The sequence below is a fragment of the Hirundo rustica genome, chromosome 3 (genome assembly GCF_015227805.2).
Source record: "Hirundo rustica isolate bHirRus1 chromosome 3, bHirRus1.pri.v3, whole genome shotgun sequence".
NCBI classification, from domain to species: domain Eukaryota; kingdom Metazoa; phylum Chordata; class Aves; order Passeriformes; family Hirundinidae; genus Hirundo; species Hirundo rustica.
In genome coordinates, this window is record NC_053452.1 from 19485480 (window position 1) to 19500507 (window position 15028).

A 15028-nucleotide genomic window follows, 5' to 3' on the forward strand; every position below is an offset into this window, starting at 1 on the left:
CTGTCACCAAAGTATGAAACAGCTAAAGAGATTGAGGATTAGAAGGAACTTAGAATGAGGCAGACAAAGCACAAACTGTGGCAGCATCGTGCTGTCCTCAAAGAGATTGTATTTGCTTCATCACAAAGCAAGGCCACTGGGAAGGTCATGGCAGTTTGGCTTCTTGCTCAGCCCCCCACCCCAGGATTTGGAGAGCGACTCAGCCTGGCTGCAGCTGTGTGTGAGCCCTTGGGTCTGTGGATGGGACTGTAAGGTAGAAGTTCTTGGGATATTTCAGTTTTTTTCAATTCCTGTTTCTGATGAGGTAGCAAGAGGAGAGCTGGTGGTCTGCTCCATGTACTGAACCCCAGAAATGTCACTACTCCTCCAGTTTTGGCAGATGAGTCATGACCCATGTTGCCCTAAGTGAAAATCATCTCCTTGTGTCCCATGAGGAGCTGTGATGGGGATCTTCCTGCAGGCCCGCTTCCATAGCGACTTGGCCAAGCAGGAGCTGGGTCCCTTTTGTGGGACAGCTTCAGGCTGGCAGCAGGAAGCTGAGTTTTGGCACCATGCTGGGACACCACTCCATGCAAGAGGTGACATCATTTTGACCCTTTGTGCAGGGAGGTGTCAGCTCCCCTCACTGTTGAGGTCCAACATATCACCGCTCTGTGATGCCAGCCCCGTGTCTGCCCTCAGACATACTCATTGTGCCTGCCTGCATTGATTTCATTGAAGGGAAGCCCTGAGTTTATTGTGCCAAGCTTTTTTTTTTTTTTTTTTTTTTTTTTTTTTTTTTTTTTTTTTTTTTTTTTTTTTTTTTTGTGGTGCCAAGACCTCCTTGGCACAGGAGAGAGGGGTATTTTTCAGGAACTGCAGCTATCCCTGAGATTTGCTGGTAGTTCTTAAAGTTGCTACAGTCCATGGATGACCATGGTGGCTGCAGCTTCCCGGTCACCCAGGAGGGACTCAGTCACCCCAGGCCATGGAGTTCTGCTGGGCTGCTCCTTCCAGCCTGCCCAATAGGATGGACAAGGGAACAATCCTGCCACTGCTGTGCTGTTTAAGGCCATTCTCCCTAGTGAAACACTTAATGTGGTCCCTGTGGTCAGGATATGTCCCCTTTGCCTGGTTTGGGCTGCAGAAGGGCTGGGAGCATGGGGAAGACCTGGCTCCAATACATGTGACTCTCCCATTTGCTGCCGCTTCGGCTGAACTTTCCCCTGCCCCTGGCAGGGGAAATGCCAACTGAGACATGCCAAATTCTTCCCTATCTTTCTCAGCCTGGACTTCTTTCCTTATCAGAGCGGCCAAAAATAACCTCTGCCTCCTGTCCAAATGTTGTTCGTACAGGATTGGCATCCTAGTACCCACATAGGACAGTAAAGTGCACAGCTGGGGTTTTGTCCCTAGGCAAGAAATGACAGTAGTGTAGTGAGCAGGGGATTTCCAGAGGCGAGGTTTGTCTGCAGCTACTGGGGATTTTCCAAAAAGGATGATCCAAAGCGGAAGCCTTGAGTAGTCCTCACTGCATCTGTTCGGGTAGGTCGCATTTCACGGCCTATTATCACAAGACATTGCAGGAAAATATTAGTGTTTTGGATTCGGAGGGTTTTTCTTTCTTCTCTTCTGCCACAGATTTCTCCCTTTAATTTCCCTCTTATTTTGATGTGCTTCCTTGTGGTTACTAGGTTAAGAGAGAGACTGAAGCACTGGTGTAGAAATGCCCTGTATGGAAACAGACACCTTGATATGGGTAGATAGAAAGGGGCCAGGTCTTCAGCAGAAGGTAGATGGGTGCAGGGATGGACTCAGAGGTCATTTCCCGTTTGCACGGGTGACCCTTCGTGGAGGTGACTGTTCAGGCCAGGGCAGCACAGGCACGGTCTGTCCCATGACCATGAGCACATCGGGGAGATGTGTGGGAGCGGCAGAGATTTTACAGAGGCTGGGGCTCTGAGTGGAAGGGGGATGATGTGGCAGGAGCTGGCATAATGCAAGTGCTGCACGTCTCTTGCATGTTTGGTGCATGAGGTGTGAGGGAGCATGGGGAAAATCCTCCAGCTTTGTAGGCAATTTTATTAATATAATGTTATTTTAGAAGGCTGTTGTGCCATCTCCATCCTCCATCTCTCATTCATTCAGCAGGGCACTGCTTCTTCTGGCATGCCAGCACGGGGGATGTTAACACTGACTACACCTTAGGGCTAACGAAGGTGTCACTTGAAAGTCAGATTAGAGCCAGGCTTTTGGCATAGCAATCTCTCATGACACTTAGTAAAATTTTCCTTTTGCCTTGCTCTTTCATGATGTTCAGCTCTTCCACATTCTGCTGGAGACAGGAGGTAAATCTGTGATAAATCTGTAGGGCCAGGATGTTGATTTCACTGCCAGACCTGGAACAGAGATTCTTGAATGCTGGGCACCACTTATGCACCATTAAATAACCCTTGTAATGATTTACCAGGTAACCTGAATTCAGAATTCAGGTAAGCTGAGCATATATAAACTTTGCATGCAAGTTGGAGGCAATAGCCCTGTCATCAGCTTTAGCAGACAAGCCTGGATTGACCAGTGCTGTTGTTATGCCTATTGCTGCTGGCTGCAGGTCTGCTCCATCTGCTCCCCTGGGGAGGGGAAAACTCTTCCTTGGGGTCAGGGTCAATGTATCAGGACATTGAGGCAATATCAGAGTTCGCCACTTGCTTTTCTGAGGCAACAAAATGTTAAACATTTGGCCCATCAGAATAGCTCGAGGGATGTGCTTATAAGGAGTGAAGCCTTCAGTCAGCAGATTGTTACTAATGGGCCTGGTAGCAATGGCAAAATATCTGCCCTTCTTCGGGATTATTAAAGGCATTTCTCGATAGCTTTCACTGTCCCTTTGTAAACAGGGGCATGAGCCTCAAGTGGCATCAAAAGACAAAACTGCCTGGGTGTCACTGCAGCCATTCTGCCCAGTGTGACGGGCAGCGTTGGCCTCATCGTTACCGTTGGCCTTCGTTACTCACTTTTTTCTGATTTCCACTCAGAATTACTCACACCACTTTTTCAAATGGGACATTTGTGGTGACTAAGCAGGGTTGAATGAGTCTAGCACAGTTCATGGTATCTTATGCTAACATAAGATCTTATTTTTAATGTACTGATATATGAAAAGTATATATACTGGGAAGGATGGGTAATAAATACGAATATACTATATACAGGATCTCTCCTTGTAGTATCAGCTTTCAGCCAGTTGACAGTGCTTCCTATTTTGTATGCGACCATATAGAATTGGATTTAATGCTCCATGGGGCTATGTAAAATGATGCACTAAGGGAACTGGGACGTAAAAAGGCATTTAAATGCACTGTAATATTTAGCTCCCAATGTCTGTGCAGAAAGGAGTGGTCTGAGACATTTGCCAACACTTGTCCACAGCTGTCCCATGAAATACTGTCCCTGGTGTTCCTACTGTGTGGTGGGTGTGCGGTACTGACGGGTTATTGTGCTCCTCTGACACTGGAATATCAGCTTTGGATGATACTGGAACAGCTTTCCGGTATCCATATGCCTCTGCAGGCCTAAAAAGCTGGGAAAAAGTTAGTCAGCAAAGAAAAACCCTAGGAATCCTTTGTTTTTCTGCCAAAAGAGGTATCTTCAGAGGAAAACAAAAAAAAATTCGGCTGATTTTGTCATGTAGATCTGAGCTGAAAAGACAAGAGCCCAATATCCTGCCTGTGAATTGGTATTTATGCAGAGCACGTGCTCAGGAGGTTATGGAGCTGCAGTATCATACCAGCAGGAAGGTGTTCTGCAGCCCAAGGAGTCTTGTTCTCACAACCCCTTGAATTTAGGGGGGATTGCAGTGTCCATAGGGAATGATTGTGTTTTATGGCACATCCACCTGACTGCTGATAAACTGTGGCACCACAAAACCCTTGGGTACATGTTACATCTTCTGTTGGAGGTCGCATTTCAGCAAAACCTCTCTCCTCGCACCTAGCAAGGGTTATTCTCAGAAAAGAAAATCCTCTCTCTGCAAGGTGGTGGTGACCTGGCAGGGTGTGAGCTGCAGGCAGGTTGGAGGGCAGTCACTGAAAATTTTCACCACCTTCCTGGTGTAATTACCACCCCTGTGACAGTCTTGATTTCTAAATGTTTAAAGCTTATGAGTCACCTGCTGTTTCCCTTTTCCATAGCTTGATAATGAATGTTTTTTCCTTAAAGTCTAGCCATGACTGATCAACTGCAGTCATCACTACTGTGAATGATTACAAATTGTGCAATATGGACCCTTGATGAAGATTTGTCCCTTGATGAAAAGGGGTGACCTCATCATTTAGGGCCCAGTGTGACTGTTGTCCCAGGCATTTTCTTCATTAGCAAGGGTTAAAGTCACAGAGGAGGAGGAAGGCTCCTGTAATGGGAAAGATCAAACTCAAAGATTAGGGAATGGCACGCTGAAACTGCCTGAGATTGTCACAGCCCTTTTCACTCTGTAAACTAGCACGTGAGTAGGGGAAGTTAGCTCACCAAATTTTTATGTGCTTCTCACAGTGTGGGAGTATCCCAGAAAAATTAAGAGGCAGAGGGTGTGTGGTGGAGTAATAACACTCTGTTTTACCCACGACATAATTAACACGTGGAAATTCCTTTCAGAGGGAGTCTCGAGGTCAAGAGGCAGGAGAGAGGGATTAAGAGAGTGAAGGAAACACTTAAAAGGTTGATGAGACTGCTCCTAACAGCTCTCAGCTCTATTAGAAGGAATTAGAAGCACTGAGGAGTTTCACCTTCAGGAGCATTTGCCAAGGCTTGGATATTGTAGCTGTTCCTTGGTTGTCCACTGAGGGGTTCAGTCAAATTTTTGCTGGATCTCTTCGCTGTCAGAGGCTCGAAATGGAGTAGTTGGTCACAGGGGTTGTCCATAATGCCAATTTGTTTGTGTAGCATGAAGGGAATCAGCCAAAGGCACTTTGTGTGTGTGTGTGTGCGTGTGCAAATGTGCCTATGCACACAACGTTAATTGGAACTATTTAATATTCTGTGTTGTTCAGACCTCTCTAAGTTTTATGGCCAAAGAGTCTGAAGCCATGACATTGTCAAGGAGAAATGTTGCATTTATCACCTTTTTGCTTGCAGTCTCCATTTTATATACTGACCTCAGCAATGAAGACAGCAATATCAAGGAAAAAAAAAACCAAAACATCAAAACAAAGCCTCCTGGCTGCTTACACATGCATGTTCCCAAATCCTACATTGTGCTAGGTTTGAGTTTTGCAAAATCTTTTCTTTATAATGGGCTGAACAATCAATTATATTAAAACAACCTCCTTTTCCCCTCCTCTCCCCATTCCCTACCCAAATGTACACTAAGGTCCTCACACCAAAGTTTGCTGTTAAAACTAAAATTTCCAAGCTCTTCCTGATACCTGTGTTTCTTGGGAATAACTTAGTGAAACGTGCATGTCCTAATGCTCTGAGCAGTGGCTCGAGGTCCCTGCTGTTCCCCAGCAGGCCAGGCTGCAGGACATTAAGCTACCCAGAATGACAGAATGCTTGGAAGCTCCCATCACTCTCCTGAGCCCAAGCTGAAGTTTTATTTACGCAGTTAGCCAGAAACAATGTTAGTCATGAATGAAATATCCATAAGATCACTGTCCTCCTAAGCTTTTATTTAATCTATTCTGAAAGGATGTATAATCCTATAATACAATGCAGTCTTTTAAGAAATGCTGTGGATGAGAGATGACTTGTATTTGCAGTGACAAATGGAACAGATGAAGAGACCTGTTGTTTGTGGGGCATGGTGGCAGTTGCATACATCCTTTGCCCGATGAAGCAATGCCTTATTTGTGTATTGAGTGCCAATTGTTTGCGTTTGCTCCGTGTTTAACACAGAGGACATTGCTCACTCCCCTGTCATCTACAATGAGTGCTAATCATGAGTCAGACTACCACAGCGAGTAGTACACAAAGGGCTGCTGGTTTTGTAAAATCTCGAGGTGGGAACATCACTATTACCTTCACCAGGAGCAGACTTGATCGCTGCCAGGTGCCCTGTACTATCCCAGGCCCTCCTGGGAATGAAGGTGTGATTCAAGAGTTGGGAGGGGGCCAGCCAGAGAACAAGGACAAACCTGGGATTCTTCAGAACTTCAGGATGCCTCTTCTCTTCTGGTCTTGATGCCCTGATGAGAGAGTGATGGGAGGATGAGGGTAAAGGAGAAGCAGTGCTCTGGCTGTGCTTGGGATTAAAAATGTGTTTGCTGGCAGGGAAAGCTTTGGTGATTCATTAACAGAGCCTCCGTGGGTCTGAAACAATTTTACTGCACATTTTTCAATCCCTGTTCTGCTCATCCTGCAGATAACCAGGCGACAGGCAAAGGCTTTTGAGGGAAAAAAAAAAAAAAAAGAAAAAAATTCAGCAGTCAGAAGCAGCACCAGAGTAGCAGCTGCCAGAGCTGCTGCAGATAAGGCTTGTGACGATTTCCATTACTCTGTTGCTCGAGTGCTTATGGTTCAGCTGTTAAAATTAGTTCAGAACTAAAAACTTATATTGAGTTGCTCACCTCTAAAACTGAGCACACAGAAGGAATGGTTTTTATAGCAAAGATCTCTCATTTTTGGCAAAATTAGTAGTAAATTGTCTTGCCCCCCTCTGTTAGCTGCAGGCACAGGCTTACATGTAGGGTTTGTAGGTACAGGGCACAGACCTTCATGGGAAATTATGCAGATGTGGACTCAGGGCTTTGTCCTCAAAACGTGCAGGCAGCTGTATGGCTGAGTGTGTAATGCACCCCAGAGCTTCTCCATGTGTGCCAGTGAGAGCAGCACACAAGCACACACTGATGGACTTAGCCATGCTTACTGCTGCTTCGGGACACTCAGCTGGGTTGGGTTGTGATATTTGCTGGCCCCTGTCTGGCCACGATGAATATTTTTTATTTGAAAGAAATATCTCTTATTTGAAGATGATGCAAATCCTGTTTAAATCCTCTGGATTTTTATTTTTGGAACCTGTTTGGATGATGATCTGTGCTCTCAGAAGGTTAATGGAAGTCCAGTTCTCATCCCTTTCTGTCCTACCAACAGCCCGTGAGCAGTGTTGCTACTGCTAATAGTTGTGTTGCGAGGCTTCCCTTGTGGGCAGGGAAGTACATCTTTGGTAAACAAGGGGAAAAGTCCCTTTGGAGTGCTTATTTCTGAAGAGGCCATCCTGCACCGTAGGAAGTAAAGAAATAGAGAAGATAAATCTTGAATGTGTTGTGCCTGTACAGACACATAGGGATCTAGTAGCTGCTGTTGTCGACGTGTGTGTCCGCTGCAGTGCCTCTGGAAATACCTCTTGGAACAATTGTTTTTCCTTAGCGATTTTCTGCGGTATTTCTTAAACACCAAGTGTGCCTGATCACTGCCTGTGGGGTGGATTTTCTTTGGCCAAGCAGTGAAGCAGAATGAGAATGGGACATGGAGGGCCACCATGATATTCAGCCTGGGAAAGTTGGGGCTGTTCAACCTGGAGAAGAGAAGGGTGCATGGAGACCTCATAGAAGCCTTCCAGTATTTCAAATCAGGGCTACAGGAAAGCCACAGAGGGACTCTTTGTCAGAAGTGTAGTGATTAGAGAATGGCTTCAAGCTGAGAGAGCATAGGTTTAGATGAGATATTTGGAAGGGATTCTTTAGAGAATCTCCTACGAGTGAATTGGTGAGGGTGGTGAGGCACTGGCACAGGTAGCCCAGAGAAGCTGTGGATGCCCCATCCCTGGAAGTGCTCAAGGCCAGGTTGGATGGGACTCGGGGCAACCTGGCCTAGTGGAAGAGGTGATCTCTGCCTGCCCGTGGCAGAGGTATTGGAACTTGATCTGTAATGTCCCTTCCCACCCAAGCCGTGCTATGATACCTTACACCAGATGAAGGGTGTAATCCCCTCTGTGAGGGTGGGTGTGGCAACGGCCCATCAGGGAACATTAATCTCTTAATGGCCACAGGCTCAGCAGACCAGGGTGGGTCTGTTGTCCCACCTGAGGACAATAATCTAGTCCCAGCTCCCACAGGGCCTGTGTGACCATGACTTAATTAACACTCATCAAGAAAGAATCTTTCATTTCATTATATCATCACTTTTTATTTTTATACTCCTTCGATTAAAACATTGAGTAATTACACGCACTGTTGACTTTGGCATCTCCTCTTTGATCTCCAGGGATAAGCAGTGGACAGGGAGGTGACTCAGAGCACTGAAGTGATGTGGGGGTGGTGTCTAATTTAGGCAGGGACAGTTCATCTGGGTAGTTTGGCTGCCTCATCTGGATGGCATGGCTGCCTAGAAAGGAAGAGGACCAAAATCCCGAATGAAAGTCCTGTGACAGGATTTGGAGCAGACCCATATGATATCTGGAATGACAGTGCTCACCATGGTATCACTGCATCTGACAGGGGAAGAAAAAAAATCTGTTCTTTACTTTCTTGCTGGCCAGATAGGATTAGTCTGGAAATTAGGAAAACTACTTTTATCAGACTAATACTAAATGTACACCCTCATCTAGGAAAAATCCTTTTTATTTTCTAGGAAATCTGCTTGATTTAGCTGATGCAGCATGAATGATTAGCATAGCCCAGAAATATTTGCACAGTGCTCTGTCCTGCTGTACAGGTGATTGTTTTACTTGCTTTTGCTATCAGAACCTTTCTCTTCTGCTAGATTACAGCTACTTACACTGGCTTCTGCAGCATTTTAAAGCTGAGTCACTATCTCATAAATAACATATAAAGTCCTGCAAATTTTCTGTTCCTTTATTATTATATCTCTGTAATTAATGTCTGTAATTTGGAGAAGGAGGGGAAGCGGTGTTCTTTGAGCATGTTTATAAAGGCAAAATTGATCAGTGTTTTAGGAGGAAGAGCAGAGTTTGAACACAAGGGTGAAAACCACCAGGCATTGTTTATGCCATCAGCCCATCTTAGCGTGTTGCTGTTGATTCCCATAGAACTGAAATTCTGATGGGTATCCCAGTTTGGTCTTGGGGCTGCCCTGGATTCTTCTTTCCAGGATTGCTTCTCACCCTTTTATGTCCTAAACAGTCTGGGTTTAAGTCACCCGGGATCTCTGAGCTACCAGTGATCCTGCACTTTGGACAGGATCTTATCTTTCAGACGGTCACTTTGGAGCCTGCAGGGCCGCTTCTGGAGTATGGCACTTGGCTGGATTGCGGAGTGCCAGGTCCTCTTTCCCTTGTTTCAGGCAGGCAGCACAGAGGACTGGTCAGCGCGCTCAGGATGGACAAGGTCCATTGCTGTGACCTCACTCAAAGCTGCCTTCCAGCAATGAGGAAGGAGACAACCCTGGGGGCCGTCATCGTGAGGGCTGCCTCAGCCGTGGAGGACTGGCACCATCGCTGTTTTCATCGGTAGTGACTCATTCCAGCCAGATCTCAAAGGATGAGCCATGAGTTAGAGATCACCTGCAAAAGGCCACCGTGGTGAGGTGATGGAGCAATAGGGTATTGCAGGGTGATGATGCTTAGGGTAGCGACAGCCTGTCCTACAGCTGCCTGAATAGGGCATGCATTGGTTGAGGCGCTGCTTTGAGGCAGGGAAGGAGCTGTGATTAAAGCTTGCCCATCCGGCTTCTGACATCTGCAAATTGCTGCTGAAGAGAGAAACAAGGGCTGAGCTGGCCAACCCCACCAGCAGCCACTGAAGTGCAGCTGCAGCAGTGCTCACTGAGAGATTCCCGTGGGCAGAGCAGAGCTGTGTAACCCAAAGCTGGGATGTGAACATCTCACTAGGAGATGTCTTTCCAATACATTGCACCTGCTGCAGGGCAAAATGCTTCTTCTGGGATCTGGAGCCAGGGCCAGTGGTGCTGGCAAGGATTTTACAGCCAACTCAGGAGCAGCCGTATGGCTGCCTAGTGAGAACAGGATACTTACAAACACTGCAGGAGCTCATTAGAGGTCAGGAGAACTACAAGAATTGGCCTGGACTGAGAAAAAGGACTGGTCAGGTGGTGGCTGCATGCCAAATTTCTTTCAGCAAGTAACAGGGGGAAAAATGAATATTGGTCCAACCAACGCATTAATCTCTCAAGGAGGTATCTAAGTAGATGGTAGGTGTGGTGCTAATCCTCAGTGGGCTGGGGAAGCAAGCCCATCGTGTGTAATCTCCACTGCTGACATCTCTTGTGTGAGTCCCTGCACCGTGGTTTCACAATCCATCAGCTGCAGGATCGTCTGCGTGGGAAAACAGAAGTCATGAGAAATGCCTGGGACATTAACATTAAACCTAAAGAAACCTGGGTTTATATTTAGTACCCCGCTAGGTAAGAAAAGGGCACTGCGATCTCCTATTAGGAACAGTCAGCCTAACCTGAGCTGGGTAATCTCCCTGCTAAGGGAGAAAAAGCATTTTGCACAAGATCTGTATTTATGGCCAAGTGCTGCTTGCTGTACTCTCGGAAGGGGGCACAAGGAAGCCAGCTTCTTCTTCTGCCTTGATTACATTGTGTCATTTTCCTTCTATCCAGAGGGGTAGAAGTCCATTAGGAAGTCCCTCAATCTCATGAGTAAACCAAGCAGGATTTGCCATAAAACGTTTAACAATTGCAACCATTGATTATAATTCCACTAATTTATGTGGCAGGAGTGTATTCTGCCTGCTTAAAGTTTGGTCGCAAGTATGCATCACAGAGACAGGCTCATCTGGCAAGAGCCAAATTGATCTGTAATCTTCTCTTACCTCTTCAACCCTCAGTGTCCTTCCCTCATCTCCTGGTGGCTCTGGTACATACTGACCTCACAAAGGAAGAGAGGAAACCTAAACCATGGTGAGAGAACACGCTGCTCCCCTTGGAGCAACAACATTTCTGGAGGCTCAGCGAGGCCAGAGCCTCACACTAAGGTAAAAGTGGTGGTGACCTACCAAGGAAAGAACTTTGCAGCAGCAACACGTGAGCTGGTATCCTGCATTGCATCACCTCAGCTGCAGGGATTAGCAGGAGCTTGGCCTCCTGTACCCACTCTGCCGAGTTTTGGCAGCCCCCAGCATCACAGCTGTTGGGCCAAAATTAAGGGGGATCCCAGGCATGTTGTGGGACTCAGCTGGCAGCTGTAAGAGCAGAAGGAAGCGAGGAGTGGTTTTCTGGTTGGAGGGAGGCTCTTTGGAGGCAGGAGATGGTTTTGATTAAAATCTCATCCCTTTCAAAGGGAAAATTTCTTTAATGAGAGATGTGTAAACTCCAGTGGGCCTCACTAGCCTTTGGTACAACTGACTGGCAAGGGAAGCACCCTCTGCAGTTAAACTGGTTTGTCTATCAGCATGAGGAAAATGGTGAACGTAATTATTGCTCACTGCCTCAGGGAAATGGAGGAGGAGGGAGAAAACCTCGTCCTGTGACCCAGAGCACTTTGCTCATTCACCAATGAGTTGAAATTCTGGAGCCCATTAACATGAACTCCACTTTCCCTGTTACCTGGCTTTGGCTGCATAGGGGTGGCTGCTGGTTGCTTGACCATAGTGGGAGGAATGGGATTTGTGAGACAGGCAGAGGGTGCCGAGAACTCTCTGGTGGTGAGCTGCCCCATGCTGGCGATAAAACAAGCTGTGGCTTGCACTGAGGTAGTCTTAAGTAGAACAAGGTCAACTGCCTATTTCAGTCAACATGACAGAAATAGAGTTGATCTCAATAAGATCCCAGCTCTTTCTTCCTGTTAGCTCCTCAGTTCCAATTTTAGGATTGCTGTAATCAAGCTGAGGAAGAAGCTGTTTATCCCATGGAGGGGAAGTTGCTTGAGGCTCAGTCTAGAGAAGAAGAGTTACTTGAAAATATACTGTAAGAAAGGTTTCACTAGCCCATGGGAGGGGTCTGTGTGGGTCAGGAGTTGTTCCCAACAACAGTGTAGCCATGTAGAAGGCATGCTGGTCAGAAGAGGACCTGTTCCCCTTCCCTTCTGGCAGCAGCTGCGCTGAAGGAGGGAGGTGGTTGGGCTAAGCCAGATGCCTAGTTGGCCAAGAACAAGTTTCCAGGTTTGCAAGTCTGAACATTTGTTAAACTGTTAAAACTCTGGCCTTGCATAGAACCTCCCCTGCCTGCTGCCAGGAAATATTGATGTTCTTTTCACTGAAGGTGAGATGCTGACAGCTTTGTCTAATACGGACAGAAATGGGGTGGGGTGGAAAGTGGCACTGAATGCTAATCTAAATGCAGCAACTCACAGTACAAAGCATCCGCCATAAACAAATGAGCGAGGATGTTCTCTTAGGACAAACGTTTGGAGTGGTTTCATGAGAGTTCAATTAATTTCCTCCGAAACACTTGCAAACGCCAAAGTGCAGCACTGCTGACAGCTGACTGATGTGCTTTTCCTTGAAGCCTGCTTGTGTGGTCCTCCACCCCCTCATCTCCGTGGGCTGGTGGGAGGGCTGGGAGCCCGGTGTCAATCCACCTGGTTAATCAGGTGAGTGAGCCGTGCCATTCTTGCCCCGAGAGAGGCTGTGGATGCTCAGGTGGTCCTTGAGCAAAGGAGCATAGCTGATGATTCCCCTGCATGGCTGGTGTTTGCCCGTGGGTCTCTTCTGCTCTGTGCCCCTTTGCTATTTTGGCAAAGCCTGGTGCAAATTCAAAAACAGACCTGGTGCAAGGACAGGTAGAGGAAGGGGCATCTGTGCCTCTCCTGCTGGTTCCTGTTTCAGTGGGCCAGCGGAGGGCAGGCAGCTGGAGGTGATGCACAAAATGCTGGGTTAAAGAGTTGACTGTAAATCAGGGCAGCTAATGCCAGTTATCTGGGCTGCTATTTGACCCCCAAAAGCCTGGTCACTTAGGTCAGTGAGTGAGGCTGGCGAGAGCTCAGCTCCCCTATCAACACAAATCTGCTGTCTGGAAGGGTTTCATTTGCATTGCACTTTCCCACACCCCTGACCTGCAGAGCCTAGCTAGTGTTTGCAGGAAAGCAGGACCAAAACTGTGGTCCAGGTGAAAGGTCTGATGTGAAAGCTTGCTCTGGAGGATGGAGAGCCAGGAGCTGCCCTTCCCAAGTTAGGGCCATATAGGGCTGCTGCTCAAGCAGCTACAGTGGCACTTGAAACCAGCATCTCTGATGATCTGTTCTGGTACACTTCCAAGGGCAGATAAGTCATAAAGGTCATATTCCTGTCCTGCTTCCCTTTTGTTTCTGGGGGTGGAGGCAGAAATATGCAAGACAGAGTATTCTCACTGTTGTGGCTTAGGAAAGAGGAGCCACATTGATCCATGAAAGGAAGAACGGGAGGAAGAGCACACCGAAAGTAAGAGGTGCCACTTTTAGCAGGCAGGGAGCCATCCTCCCTGGCATGAGAAGCAAAAGGCTTTGCCACCTGGCTTTGCAGGGGGTAGGAAGGCTCAGGTCTTCCCAGGACGACACCCATAGCGTGTCTCAGCTGGGGTGCTGAAAGGAGCCCCAGGAGTGCCCTGTCCCACTGTGCCAGCCGCAGCATGCCCTCCTGTGCCCCGCGCACGTCCGCCAGGCTGCCGGCCAGGACAATCGGATATTTGCCTCTGGGAAGGAGACCTTGTGCACGGAAGGCGCTGTTTGCTCTCACGGCATCGATCGGGCGGGTTGGGTGTGACGGGGGAGGGTGGAATTTGGCCCGGCCGGCCGTCATTAGCTCCGCTGCGCTCTCGGCTCACAGCGATCGACGCGGCAGCGACAGTCTGTGCACTTATTTTCCAGCAGAGCCAATTTGAATAATTCACCTTCCCTGATCTCTTTTTGAAGACAGGAGGGCCTAGCCTTTATGACCCCAAACTGCTGAACAGAGTTATGGGAGTGACTCCAACTGGACTTTTTCCAGCCCTCTTGCTCTGCTCCTCATCACCCGTGTCTTCCCCTTTGGCTCTCCTAAGGAGAGACAGAGTGAGGGATCTCACCCAAGCTTTAAGAAAATGTAGTAAGACTGTGTCTGGCCTGGAGGTGATTTATAAATAAAGACCTTCAGAAAGCAGTTCCTTTTTTCTTTTCATACTGTTTTCCTCCCAAGTCCTTGTCCCTTCCTGGGCAGCATAGATGTGCCTGACGTGTCCCGCTGATGTGCTCCTGGTGTGCTCCTGATGTGTTGCTTCATGCTGGTGGTGTGAAGGCTACAGGAACACACCTGACGTCTCCTTGTAACCGGAGTCTCTTCTGCTCTCTGAGGTACAAGTGCCCTGGGGAGACCAGTAACTGCCTGTTCACTCAAACAGCCACAGTTTAAATGAGAAAATCATAATGACAAAAGGACTGCTAAGAAAATAATTATCTCTGTCTGTCCTGCTGAGGTTCCTGGCCAGGCTGCATCCAGAGATGATTAGGGAACCTTAAATAAAAATGAGCAGGTTGGACCCAGGCAGGTTTGAAAAACTAGCTGACTTTACTGAAGCAAATTCTATTTAATCATTCCTCTGTTGCTTTAAAGGTGGCATATACAGCCAGGTAAGTGGAAATATGTTTGTTTTGAAGCCCTGGTTAAATGTCATATAGAAGAATTAAAATGTCAATCTGTAGCTGCATTTGTTTAATGAAATTGTATAAACAAGTCTGTGGGCACATATCGTCTCACTCCAGCATCTTAAAGGTGTTGAATCACTTCCCGCTCCTCCCAATGTGCAGCCATCCTCATACTCCACTGGCAGAAGGGTCAGGGGGATGCTGATGGGGGTGCTGGAGGCAAACTCCCCCAAGGTTGGCTTGTTCCCTAATTCATCAACCTAACTCACCCTTCTGCAGCAGCTCAAGGTGTTTGCAGGGTGGTCTTGAGCTGTCAACTGCCACCCAGCACAGGGAAGGCAGGGGTGTCTGCAAGGGCTGTGGGGTGAGTATCGGACCACAGTCCCACGGCATTGACCCGGAGCTGAACTGCAGCAGGCATGGTCAGATGTGGGCTGACTTCACCTGCCTGTGTTGTCGCTTTGTTTAAAGGATGCTGCTCGCCACCGTGACCTCCTTGCCCTGTCCTGTGGTGTGCCCCAGGGAAGGGACACCTGGCATCACCTGTGCCCTACCAAACCCACACAGGCTGATAACTCTGCAGCAAGAGCATCCACG